The sequence below is a fragment of the Procambarus clarkii genome, chromosome 3, assembly GCF_040958095.1.
Source record: "Procambarus clarkii isolate CNS0578487 chromosome 3, FALCON_Pclarkii_2.0, whole genome shotgun sequence".
NCBI classification, from domain to species: Eukaryota; Metazoa; Arthropoda; class Malacostraca; order Decapoda; family Cambaridae; genus Procambarus; species Procambarus clarkii.
The window spans coordinates 31,193,044-31,207,326 of NC_091152.1; positions in this window are offsets into that span (position 1 = coordinate 31,193,044).

Below are 14,283 nucleotides of genomic sequence, written 5' to 3' on the forward strand. Positions count from 1 at the left end.
ACTACCTCTACATGCTAATAGATTTAGCATCTAGATGCTAACAAGATTTAAATAGCAGATTGATTTTGTAATAAGCTGCTCAATATTTATATTGCTATTTTTATTTAAATAACAGCATGTGTTTATTTATTTATTTACATTTTACAATAAGTACATTTTGTATTGTTAGTGACCATAAGGTTATTAAATATCTTTTATGCTGACCTATATGTATTTTTTGGAGCCGTAATATATGTAATGTATTACGACTCCAAAATACATGTAATGTAAAACATGTACATACATTAATATATGTAATGTATTACGGCTAATTGCTGAACGCTGTACGCGAGTGCTCTAAACCACAGATGAGACTGAATATGACTTTACTATACAGTTGTTTATGTAACCTATGTTCATCTTGCCCTAATGTCAAACACCTTCACAATCTAACTTCTGTAATGATTAAGAAAGCTGCAAAAAAGAAAAGCAAAGCAATGTAAGTTACGATAAGCATCTTTAGCATCATCTCTGACAACCTTGAAACACGAGAGGCGGAAGCTGTTCGTCTGTCTATGTGTTCTGTATCTTATTCTCTTCCATGATACATTATCATAGTAATACACACCTTTCTATGTATCCACTTCACTGAATTGTCTAGCATCTATATTCTCCTTTAATAATAGTATAATTACTGCACTAAGTTAACTACCCCCCCCCCCCTGGCCACCTTCGTCACTCCATTGACACACTGCGGCTGCAGCCTCCTGTAAGATGCTTAATCTTGGCATTGGTTCTCTTTTTACTAATGTTCCCCTTGATGATGTTCTCATTTTTTCCTTAGTCAGAAGGTGACTGAGGGCCGCCTTCATCACCAGCTTCCCACTGACATTGTCCTGGAACTCATCAGACTCTGTGTTGCCTCTAACTCTTTCTCTTTCGATGGAAAATACTTCTTTCAAACTTTCGGTGTCGCTATGGGTTCCCCTCTCTCCCCTCTTCTCGCCAGTCTCTGTGTGGAGTACTTTGACACTGTTCTTCTTCCCACTATTGATATTCGTCCCTCTCTCTGGCTTTGCTATGTGGATAACATCTTTTCTCTATGGTCTTATGAATCTAGTCTTTTCCAGTCATTCCTCTCCAGCAGGCGCTGAGTCACAATGACGTAGCTGAAGTGTTGATATAAAACCCACACACATGAAAAGGATGAAACGACGATGTTTCGGTCCGTCCTGAGCCATTATTATACGACTTGATAATGATTCAGGACAAACACAAACGTCGTAGTCTCTTCATTTTCTGATATGTGGGTTTGGAATCAACTTTCACTCCTCTCTCAACAATTTGACTCATTCTATCAATTTTAGAATTTAATGGGAATCTAATTCCTTTTTTTCTTCCCTTCCTAGACGGTCATGTTCGCAGCTCTGTGTCCGGGTTCTCTTTGTCTACCGCAAACCCAAGCATAGAGGTATGAACATTCACTTCTTTTCCTACCATGCTCCTTCTGTTAAGAAAAGTATTCTCGTCTCTCTCTTCCTCCGCGCTCTACGCATCAGCGACCCACAGTTTCTTGATATTGAAATTTTTATTATTTACAAGTCTTTGGTTAACCTTCTCGCTTTGGTTACCCTTCGTATTTTATCAATTGTGTTTATTCTCAAGCTTAAGGAATTTTCTTTCATCCAAAACCTGTTTCCAACACCAGTACCATTGTGCTCTGCCTTCCCTTCATATATGGACTCCAAAATCTAAATAATACCCTTCGTCCTCTTGACATTCAGCTCACCTTTCGACAAACACTTTTCGTAGTAATCTGGTTCACACTGTTCCTCCAACTGCTTCTAATGCTGCTGGTGTCTACTCTATTTCCTGTTAGTCTTGTCCTCTCCAACACGTTGGTGAAACTGGCCGTACACAAATTGACATATTTTAGGAACACAAAAGAAGTGTTAAGTCTGCAGACACAAACAATGCTCTCTTCAGTCATGTGAGGGACTCTAATCATCCTATTGATTGGTCTTCCTCTAAAATAATCTTTCCTGCCTCTACTCTACACAGACGCCGTCTTGCTGACTCTGCTCTGATACACAACCTACCCAACATGAACCTGAGTCCTGGCTTTGTTGCTGTTGACTCTTCCCTTTCTCAGTACATACTAAAATGCTCCAACCTTCTAAACAAACGTGACCTGACTTAAACTTTGCCCTGTCTAACCTCTCTATCCTGTCTATGTCTTTTATTACTAGATTTCCTCTTCGTCACTTTTTTTTTACTTTTTTTCAAAGTTCTTTTTATAACCATTTTCGTATTATTTTTCCTTTTCCCTTTTGTGACTTCTAATCATTTTCCTTACTTTACCTGATTCTCCATATTCTTACCTATTCCCTTTTTTGCCTTTTCTCCTTTCTTGCCTCTTTTTCATATTTTTTCAATTCATGCTATTATCATCTTTCATTCCTCCAACTATAATGATGAATAGAATAATTCCATTCATTCTTTCATTCTTTCATTCCTCCAAGAATATGATGACTTTCTCTCATCATATTCTTTCCTTTCAACTTATTATCTTCCTCTTTAAGTCTTCCCACCTTTCATCTCACACTCTTCCTTCAATGTTTCTTCCAGTCTCTCATTCCCTCACACGACTTGGTAATGGTTCAGGACAGACCGAAACGTCGCCGTTTTTCCATTTTATGACGACGCGGGATATCATACCGAAGGAAATATTGAATTATATATTAAGCGACGTTCAAGTTAATGACCTAGAAACCTCTAACTTTAGACTTTCATACAAAAAAGATTAGTGTATGGTGCTCAGTGGCACCGTTCTTGGGGGAAGATATGCTATGTTCTCACTCTGTGTTTGAGGTATTCAAAGAAATTTAGCAAAGTTGAAAACACGTTTTTTTCAAGAATTTCTAAGCTGAAAGGGATTAAGACACAGCTGAACTGGCTCTCGTACGGGCGGGACTAAAATAAAAGGAGAATGTGCTTTGTTATGGCTGATGACGCTGATATATTAGTAACAAGCAAAGATGCTATGGAAATATTGCTAGGAATATGTGAAGGTTACAGTGATGAATGCAGCCACACGCCGCTCCTGCTGAGAATGTGAGCGTGGTTGTCCCACACCTCAACCCGGGCCAAAGTGATGCAGCTGATCTTAACTTATTGCAATCGTCTTATTTACATCTTGACCAAAATCTACTTTGGCAGGAAGAGAGTCGAGGAAGATATGTTTTCAAAGCACGTGGGTCGTATCATACCCTCAGAGGACACTTACCAGATGGTGCGACCAGAGACCTAAAGGTCAGAACACACGTTATCTTGAGTGAGTTTGGTCGTAGTTAAAGTTATTAACAGTTGGTGTTTTATTCTGTATGGATGTGAAGTTTGGGATCTCCAAAATGCTGGTCTTGGTAAACTTAATTGTCCCTCTAGGAAGTTCTCCTCTGATGCTTAGAAGAATGTAAGAACCATTGTTTATTAAAAAAAAAAAAAATGAGCCCTAGTTAAATCAGAATTGTTTTTTTCAGCAATTCGCTTGTCTCTCACCACTTAAACGATGCTAAACTATAACGTCAATGTTTGAAAAATACGATTAAAAATGAACGAAGTGTGTATAAAGAGGAAGCAGGACTGAAGGATAGAATAACAAGGATAGAATAAGCCAGTAAGGGAAGGATAGAATGACTCAGCTGGGACAGTAAGGATTTACACTCGTCCATCACACATAAACAAACACTTATGAAACAATTACAAACGTACACATATTAAGGATTTGCATATATTCCTTCACACAAACACATACAGATCATTTACCTCCGAAGATTTTGTAAATGTGCGGTAGTCCGGAAACTGTTCGTTCACCAGTACAGCTAATTGGTCAGATCATTCTTTTGGAAGTTCTCCTCTCTCAGTGTTCCTCCCACGTAGAGTACACCAGTCTCAGTGTTCCTCCCACGTAGAGTACACCAGTCTCAGTGTTCCTCCCACGTAGAGTACACCGGTCTCAGTGTTCCTCCCACGTAGAGTACACCAGTCTCAGTGTTCCTCCCACGTAGAGTACACCGGTCTCAGTATTCCTCCCACGTAGAGTACACCAGTCTCAGTGTTCCTCCCACGTAGAGTACACCAGTCTCAGTGTTCCTCCCACGTAGAGTACACCAGTCTCAGTGTTCCTCCCACGTAGAGTACACCAGTCTCAATGTTCCTCCCACGTAGAGTACACCAGTCTCAGTGTTCCTCCCACGTAGAGTACACCGGTCTCAGTGTTCCTCCCACGTAGAGTACACCAGTCTCAGTGTTCCTCCCACGTAGAGTACACCAGTCTCAGTGTTCCTCCCACGTAGAGTACACCGGTCTCAGTGTTCCTCCCACGTAGAGTACATCGGTCTCAGTGTTCCTCCCACGTAGAGTACACCGGTCTCAGTGTTCCTCCCACGTAGAGTACACCGGTCTCAGTGTTCCTCTCACGTAGAGTACACCAGTCTCAGTGTTCCTCCCACGTAGAGTACACCAGTCTCAGTGTTCCTCTCACGTAGAGTACACCAGTCTCAGTGTTCCTCTCACGTAGAGTACACCAGTCTCAGTGTTCCTCCCACGTAGAGTACACCGGTCTCAGTGTTCCTCCCACGTAGAGTACACCAGTCTCAGTGTTCCTCCCACGTAGAGTACACCGGTCTCAGCGTTCCTCCCACGTAGAGTACACCAGTCTCAGTGTTCCTCCCACGTAGAGTACACCAGTCTCAGTGTTCCTCCCACGTAGAGTACACCAGTCTCAGTGTTCCTCACACGTAGAGCACACCGGTCTCAGTGTTCCTCCCACGTAGAGTACACCAGTCTCAGCGTTCCCCCCACGTAGAGTACACCGGTCTCAGTGTTCCTCCCACGTAGAGTACACCAGTCTCAGTGTTCCTCCCACGTAGAGTACACCGGTCTCAGTGTTCCTCACACGTAGAGTACACCAGTGTCAGTGTTCCTCACACGTAGAGTACACCAGTGTCAGTGTTCCTCCCACGTAGAGTACACCGGTCTCAGTGTCCCTCCCACGTAGAGTACACCAGTCTCAGTGTCCCTCCCACGTAGAGTACACCGGTCTCAGTGTTCCTCCCACGTAGAGTACACCAGTCTCAGTGTTCCTCCCACGTAGAGTACACCGGTCTCAGTGTTCCTCCCACGTAGAGTACACCAGTCTCAGTGTTCCTCCCACGTAGAGTACACCAGTGTCAGTGTTCCTCCCACGTAGAATACACCGGTCTTAGTGTCCCTCCCACGTAGAGTACACCAGTCTCAGTGTCCCTCCCACGTAGAGTACACCGGTCTCAGTGTTCCTCCCACGTAGAGTACACCAGTCTCAGTGTTCCTCCCACGTAGAGTACACCAGTGTCAGTGTTCCTCCCACGTAGAGTACACCGGTCTCAGTGTCCCTCCCACGTAGAGTACACCAGTCTCAGTGTCCCTCCCACGTAGAGTACACCGGTCTCAGTGTTCCTCCCACGTAGAGTACACCGGTCTCAGTGTTCCTCCCACGTAGAGTACACCGGTCTCAGTGTCCCTCCCACGTAGAGTACACCGGTCTCAGTGTTCCTCCCACGTAGAGTACACCAGTCTCAGTGTCCCTCCATCGTAGAGTACACCGGTCTCAGTGTTCCTCCCACGTAGATTACATTAGTCTCAGTGTTCCTCCCACGTAGAGTACACCGGTCTCAGTATCCCTCCCACGTAGAGTACACCGGTCTCAGTGTTCCTCCCACGTAGAGTACACCAGTGTCAGTGTTCCTCCCATGTAGAGAACACCAGTCTCAGTGTCCCTCCCACGTAGAGTACACCGGTCTCAGTGTTCCTCCCACGTAGATTACACCAGTCTCAGTGTTCCTCCCACGTAGAGTACACCGGTCACAGTATCCCTCCCACGTAGAGTACACCGGTCTCAGTATCCCTCCCACGTAGAGTACACCAGTGTCAGTGTTCCTCCCACGTAGAGTACACCAGTGTCAGTGTTCCTCCCACGTAGAGTACACCAGTGTCAGTGTTCCTCCCACATAGAGTACACCAGTCTCAGTGTTCCTCCCACGTAGAGTACACCGGTCTCAGTGTTCCTCCCACGTAGAGAACACCGGTCTCAGTGTTCCTCCCACGTAGAGTACACCAGTGTCAGTGTTCCTCCCACGTAGAGTACACCAGTGTCAGTGTTCCTCCCACATAGAGTACACCAGTCTCAGTGTTCCTCCCACGTAGAGTACACCAGTCTCAGTGTTCCTCCCACGTAGAGTACACCAGTCTCAGTGTTCCTCCCACGTAGAGTACACCGGTCTCAGTGTTCCTCCCACGTAGAGTACACCAGTCTCAGTGTTCCTCCCACGTAGAGTACACCGGTCTCAGTGTTCCTCCCACGTAGAGTACACCAGTCTCAGTGTTCCTCCCACGTAGAGTACACCAGTCTCAGTGTTCCTCCCACGTAGAGTACACCGGTCTCAGTGTTCCTCCCACGTAGAGTACATCGGTCTCAGTGTTCCTCCCACGTAGAGTACACCGGTCTCAGTGTTCCTCCCACGTAGAGTACACCGGTCTCAGTGTTCCTCCCACGTAGAGTACACCAGTCTCAGTGTTCCTCCCACGTAGAGTACACCAGTCTCAGTGTTCCTCCCACTTAGAGTACACCGGTCTCAGTGTTCCTCCCACGTAGAGTACACCAATCTCAGTGTTCCTCCCACGTAGAGTACACCAATCTCAGTGTTCCTCTCACGTAGAGTACACCAGTCTCAGTGTTCCTCTCACGTAGAGTACACCAGTGCTCAGTGTTCCTCCCACGTAGAGTACACCAGTCTCAGTGTTCCTCCCACGTAGAGTACACCGGTCTCAGTGTTCCTCCCACGTAGAGTACACCAGGTCTCAGTGTTCCTCCCACGTAGAGTACACCAGTCTCAGTGTTCCTCCCACGTAGAGTACACCAGTCTCAGTGTTCCTCCCACGTAGAGTACACCGGTCTCAGTGTTCCTCCCACGTAGAGTACACCAGTCTCAGTGTTCCTCCCACGTAGAGTACACCGGTCTCAGTGTTCCTCCCACGTAGAGTACACCAGTCTCAGTGTTCCTCCCACGTAGAGTACACCAGTCTCAGTGTTCCTCCACGTAGAGTACACCGGTCTCAGTGTTCCTCCCACGTAGAGTACACCAGTCTCAGTGTTCCTCCCACGTAGAGTACACCGGTCTCAGTGTTCCTCCCACGTAGAGTACACAGTCTCAGTGTTCCTCCACGTAGAGTACACCAGTGTCAGTGTTCCTCCCACGTAGAATACACCGGTCTTAGTGTCCCTCCCACGTAGAGTACACCAGTCTCAGTGTCCTCCCACGTAGAGTACACCGGTCTCAGTGTTCCTCCCACGTAGAGTACACCAGTCTCAATGTTCCTCCCACGTAGAGTACACCAGTGTCAGTGTTCCTCCCACGTAGAGTACACCGGTCTCAGTGTCCTCCCACGTAGAGTACACCAGTCTCAGTGTCCCTCCCACGTAGAGTACACCGGTCTCAGTGTTCCTCCCACGTAGAGTACACCGGTCTCAGTGTCCTCCCACGTAGAGTACACCGGTCTCAGTGTTTCTCCCACGTAGAGTACACCAGTCTCAGTGTCCCTCCATCGTAGAGTACACCGGTCTCAGTGTTCCTCCCACGTAGATTACATTAGTCTCAGTGTTCCTCCCACGTAGAGTACACCAGTGTCAGTGTTCCTCCCACGTAGAATACACCGGTCTTAGTGTCCCTTCCACGTAGAGTACACCAGTCTCAGTGTCCCTCCCACGTAGAGTACACCGGTCTCAGTGTTCCTCCCACGTAGAGTACACCAGTCTCAGTGTTCCTCCCACGTAGAGTACACCAGTGTCAGTGTTCCTCCCACGTAGAGTACACCGGTCTCAGTGTCCCTCCCACGTAGAGTACACCAGTCTCAGTGTCCCTCCCACGTAGAGTACACCGGTCTCAGTGTTCCTCCCACGTAGAGTACACCGGTCTCAGTGTCCCTCCACGTAGAGTACACCGGTCTCAGTGTTCCTCCCACGTAGAGTACACCAGTCTCAGTGCCCTCCATCGTAGAGTACACCGGTCTCAGTTCCCTCCCACGTAGAGTACACCGGTCTCAGTGTTCCCTCCCACGTAGAGTACACCGGTCTCAGTGTCCTCCCACGTAGAGTACACCGGTCTCAGTGTTCCTCCCACGTAGAGTACACCAGTCTCAGTGCCCCTCCATCGTAGAGTACACCGGTCTCAGTGTTCCTCCCACGTAGATTACACCTAGTCTCAGTGTTCCTCCCACGTAGAGTACACCGGTCTCAGTATCCCTCCCACGTAGAGTACACCGGTCTCAGTATCCCTCCCACGTAGAGTACACCAGTGTCAGTGTTCCTCCCACGTAGAGTACACCAGTGTCAGTGTTCCTCCCACGTAGAGTACACCAGTGTCAGTGTTCCTCCCACATAGAGTACACCAGTGTCAGTGTTCCTCCCACGTAGAGTACACCGGTCTCAGTGTTCCTCACACGTAGAGTACACCGGTCTCAGTGTTCCTCCCACGTAGAGTACACCTCTCTCAGTGTTCCACCCACGTAGAGTACACCAGTCTCAGTGTTCTTCCCACGTAGAGTACCCCAGTCTCAGTGTTCGTCCCACGTAGAGTACACCAGTCTCAGTGTTCCTCCCACGTTGAGTACACCAGTCTCAGTGTTCCTCCCACGTTGAGTACACCAGTCTCAGTGTTCCTCCCACGTAGAGTACACCAGTCTCAGTGTTCCTCCCACGTAGAGTACACCAGTCTCAGTGTTCCTCCCTCGTAGAGTACACCAGTCTCAGTGTTCCTCCCACGTTGAATACACCAGTCTCAGTGTTCCTCCCACGTAGAGTACACCAGTCTCAGTGTTCCTCCCACGTAGAGTACACCGGTCTCAGTGTTCCTCCCACGTAGAGTACACCGGTCTTAGTGTTCCTCCCACGTAGAGTACACCAGTCTCAGTGTTCCTCCCACGTAGAGTACACCGGTCTCAGTGTTCCTCACACGTAGAGTACACCAGTCTCAGTGTTCCTCACACGTAGAGTACACCAGTGTCAGTGTTCCTCCCACGTAGAGTACACCGGTCTCAGTGTCCCTCCCACGTAGAGTACACCAGTCTCAGTGTCCCTCCCACGTAGAGTACACCGGTCTCAGTGTTCCTCCCACGTAGAGTACATCAGTCTCAGTGTTCCTCCCACGTAGAGTACACCAGTGTCAGTGTTCCTCCCACGTAGAATACACCGGTCTTAGTGTCCCTCCCACGTAGAGTACACCAGTCTCAGTGTCCCTCCCACGTAGAGTACACCGGTCTCAGTGTTCCTCCCACGTAGAGTACACCAGTCTCAATGTTCCTCCCACGTAGAGTACACCAGTGTCAGTGTTCCTCCCACGTAGAGTACACCGGTCTCAGTGTCCCTCCCACGTAGAGTACACCAGTCTCAGTGTCCCTCCCACGTAGAGTACACCGGTCTCAGTGTTCCTCCCACGTAGAGTACACCGGTCTCAGTGTCCCTCCCACGTAGAGTACACCGGTCTCAGTGTTTCTCCCACGTAGAGTACACCAGTCTCAGTGTCCCTCCATCGTAGAGTACACCGGTCTCAGTGTTCCTCCCACGTAGATTACATTAGTCTCAGTGTTCCTCCCACGTAGAGTACACCAGTGTCAGTGTTCCTCCCACGTAGAATACACCGGTCTTAGTGTCCCTTCCACGTAGAGTACACCAGTCTCAGTGTCCCTCCCACGTAGAGTACACCGGTCTCAGTGTTCCTCCCACGTAGAGTACACCAGTCTCAGTGTTCCTCCCACGTAGAGTACACCAGTGTCAGTGTTCCTCCCACGTAGAGTACACCGGTCTCAGTGTCCCTCCCACGTAGAGTACACCAGTCTCAGTGTCCCTCCCACGTAGAGTACACCGGTCTCAGTGTTCCTCCCACGTAGAGTACACCGGTCTCAGTGTCCCTCCCACGTAGAGTACACCGGTCTCAGTGTTCCTCCCACGTAGAGTACACCAGTCTCAGTGTCCCTCCATCGTAGAGTACACCGGTCTCAGTGTTCCTCCCACGTAGATTACATTAGTCTCAGTGTTCCTCCCACGTAGAGTACACCGGTCTCAGTATCCCTCCCACGTAGAGTACACCGGTCTCAGTATCCCTCCCACGTAGAGTACACCAGTGTCAGTGTTCCTCCCACGTAGAGTACACCAGTGTCAGTGTTCCTCCCACGTAGAGTACACCAGTGTCAGTGTTCCTCCCACATAGAGTACACCAGTGTCAGTGTTCCTCCCACGTAGAGTACACCGGTCTCAGTGTTCCTCCCACGTAGAGTACACCGGTCTCAGTGTTCCTCCCACGTAGAGTACACCTCTCTCAGTGTTCCACCCACGTAGAGTACACCAGTCTCAGTGTTCTTCCCACGTAGAGTACCCCAGTCTCAGTGTTCGTCCCACGTAGAGTACACCAGTCTCAGTGTTCCTCCCACGTTGAGTACACCAGTCTCAGTGTTCCTCCCACGTTGAGTACACCAGTCTCAGTGTTCCTTCCACGTAGAGTACACCAGTCTCAGTGTTCCTCCCACGTAGAGTACACCAGTCTCAGTGTTCCTCCCTCGTAGAGTACACCAGTCTCAGTGTTCCTCCCACGTTGAGTACACCAGTCTCAGTGTTCCTCCCACGTAGAGTACACCAGTCTCAGTGTTCCTCCCACGTAGAGTACACCGGTCTCAGTGTTCCTCCCACGTAGAGTACACCGGTATCAGTGTTCCTCCCACGTAGAGTACACCTCTCTCAGTGTTCCTCCCACGTAGAGTACACCTCTCTCAGTGTTCCTCCCACGTAGAGTGCACCAGTCTCAGTGTTCTTCCCACGTAGAGTACACCAGTCTCAGTGTTCCTCCCACGTATAGTACACCAGTCTCAGTATTCCTCCCACGGTGAGTTCACCAGTCTCAGTGTTCCTCCCACGTAGAGTACACCGGTCTCAGTGTTCCTCCCACGTAGAGTACACCAGTCTCAGTGTCCCTCCATCGTAGAGTACACCGGTCTCAGTGTCCCTCCCACGTAGAGTACACCGGTCTCAGTGTTCCTCCCACGTAGATTACACCAGTCTCAGTGTTCCTCCCACGTAGAGTACACCGGTCTCAGTATCCCTCCCACGTAGAGTACACCGGTCTCAGTATCCCTCCCACGTAGAGTACACCAGTGTCAGTATTCCTCCCACGTAGAGTACACCAGTGTCAGTGTTCCTCCCACGTAGAGCTCACCAGTCTCAGTGTCCCTCCCACGTAGAGTACACCGGTCTCAGTGTTCCTCCCACGTAGAGTACACCTCTCTCAGTGTTCCTCCCACGTAGAGTACACCTCTCTCAGTGTTCCTCCCACGTAGAGTACACTAGTCTCAGTGTTCTTCCCACGTAGAGTACACCAGTCTCAGTGTTCCTCCCACGTAGAGTACACCAGTCTCAGTGTTCCTCCCACGTAGAGTACACGTCTCTCAGTGTTCCTCCCACGTAGAGTACACCAGTCTCAGTGTTCTTCCCACGTAGAGTACACCAGTCTCAGTGTTCCTCCCACGTAGAGTACACCAGTCTCAGTGTTCCTCCCACGTTGAGTACACCAGTCTCAGTGTTCCTCCCACGTAGAGTACACCAGTCTCAGTGTTCCTCCCACGTAGAGTACACCGGTCTCAGTGTTCCTCCCACATAGAGTACACCGGTCTCAGTGTTCCTCCCACGTAGAGTACACCGGTCTCAGTGTTCCTCCCACGTAGAGTACACCGGTCTCAGTGTTCCTCCCACGTAGAGTACACCGGTCTCAGTGTTCTTCCCACGTAGAGTACACCAGTGTCAGTGTTCCTCCCACGTAGAGTACACCGGTCTCAGTGTTCCTCCCACGTAGAGTACACTGGTCTCAGTGTTCCTCTCACGTAGAGTACACCTCTCTTACTGCTTCTCCCAGGAAGTGTCACAGTCTGGACGGTGACCTCCACAGTCATAAACATCCACACACTGAGGAGTAAATTACACACACCCCTGCACCAGAGAGTGTTGAACACGCCCCTGCACCAGAGTGTGTTGCACACACCCCTGCACCAGAGAGTGTTGAACACGCCCCTGCACCAGAGAGTGTTCCACACCGCTGCACCAGAGAGTGTTCCACACCCCCCTGCACCAGTGTGTGATGCACACACCCCTGCACCAGTGTGTTGCACACGCCCCTGCACCAGAGTGTTACACACACCCCTGTACCAGAGTGTTACACACACCCCAGCACCAGAGAGTGTTTCACACCCCTGCACCAGAGAGTGTTCCACACCCCCCTTGCACCAGTGTGTGTTGCACACACCCCTGCACCGGAGAGTGTTCCACAACCCCTCCACAAGAATGTGTTGCACACGCCCCTGCACCAGAGTGTTGCACACACCCCTGCACCAGAGTGTTACACACACCCCTGCACCAGAGTGTTACACACACCCCTGCACCAGAGTGTTGCACACACCCTTGCACCAGAGTGTTACACACACCCCTGCACCAGAGTGTTACACACGCCCCTGCACCAGAGTGTTACACACACCCCTGCACCAGAGTGTTACACACGCCCCTGCACCAGAGAGTGTTACACACACCCCTGCACCAGAGTGTTACACACACCCCTGCACCAGAGTGTTACACACGCCCCTGCACCAGAGAGTGTTACACACACCCCTGCACCAGAGTGTTACACAAACCCCTGCACCAGTGTGTTACACACACCCCTGCACCAGAGTGTTGCACACACCCCTGCACCAGAGTGTTACACACACCCCTGCACCAGAGTGTTACACACACCCCTGCACCAGAGTGTTACACACACCCCTGCACCAGAGTGTTACACACGCCCCTGCACCAGAGAATGTTACACACACCCCTGCACCAGAGAGTGTTACACACGCCCCTGCACCAGAGTGTTACACACACCCCTGCACCAGAGTGTTACACACGCCCCTGCACCAGAGTGTTACACACACCCCTGCACCAGAGTGTTACACACACCCCTGCACCAGAGAGTGTTACACACGCCCCTGCACCAGAGTGTTACACACACCCCTGCACCAGAGTGTTACACACTCCCCTGCACCAGAGTGTTACACACACCCCTGCACCAGAGTGTTACACACACACCTGCACCAGAGTGTTACACACGCCCCTGCACCAGAGAGTGTTACACACACCCCTGCACCAGAGAGTGTTACACACGCCCCTGCACCAGAGTGTTGCACACACCCCTGCACCAGAGTGTTACACACACCCCTGCACCAGAGTGTTACACACACCCCTGCACCAGAGAGTGTTACACACACCCCTGCACCAGAGAGTGTTACACACGCCCCTGCACAAGAGTGTTATACACGCCCTTGCACCAGAGTGTTACACACGCCCCTGCACCAGAGTGTTACACACACCCCTGCACCAGAGTGTTACACACACCCCTGCACCAGAGTGTTACACACACCCCTGCACCAGTGTGTTACACACCCCTGCACCAGAGTGTTACACACACCCCTGCACCAGAGAGTGTTACACACGCCCCTGCACCAGAGTGTTACACACGCCCCTGCACCAGAGTGTTACACACACCCCTGCACCAGTGTGTTACACACCCCCCTGCACCAGTGTGTTACACACCCCTGCACCAGAGTGTTACACACACCCCTGCACCAGAGTGTTACACACACCCCTGCACCAGAGTGTTGCACACGCCCCTGCACCAGAGTGTTACACTCACCCCTGCACCAGAGTGTTACACACACCCCTGCACCAGTGTGTTACACACACCCCTGCACCTGAGTGTTGCACACGCCCCTGCACCAGAGTGTTACACACACCCCTGCACCAGAGTGTTACACACACCCCTGCACCAGTGTGTTACACACGCCCCTGCACCAGTGTGTTAAACACACCCCTGCACCAGAGTGTTACACACACCCCTGCACCAGAGTGTTACACACGCCCCTGCACCAGAGTGTTACACACACCCCTGCACCAGTGTGTTACACACACCCCTGCACCAGAGTGTTACACACACCCCTGCACCAGAGTGTTACACACACCCCTGCACCAGAGTGTTACACACACCCCTGCACCAGAGTGTTACACACACCCCTGCACCAGAGTGTTACACACACCCCTGCACCAGAGTGTTGCACACGCCCCTGCACCAGAGTGTTACACTCACCCCTGCACCAGAGTGTTACACACACCCCTGCACCAGTGTGTTACACACACCCCTG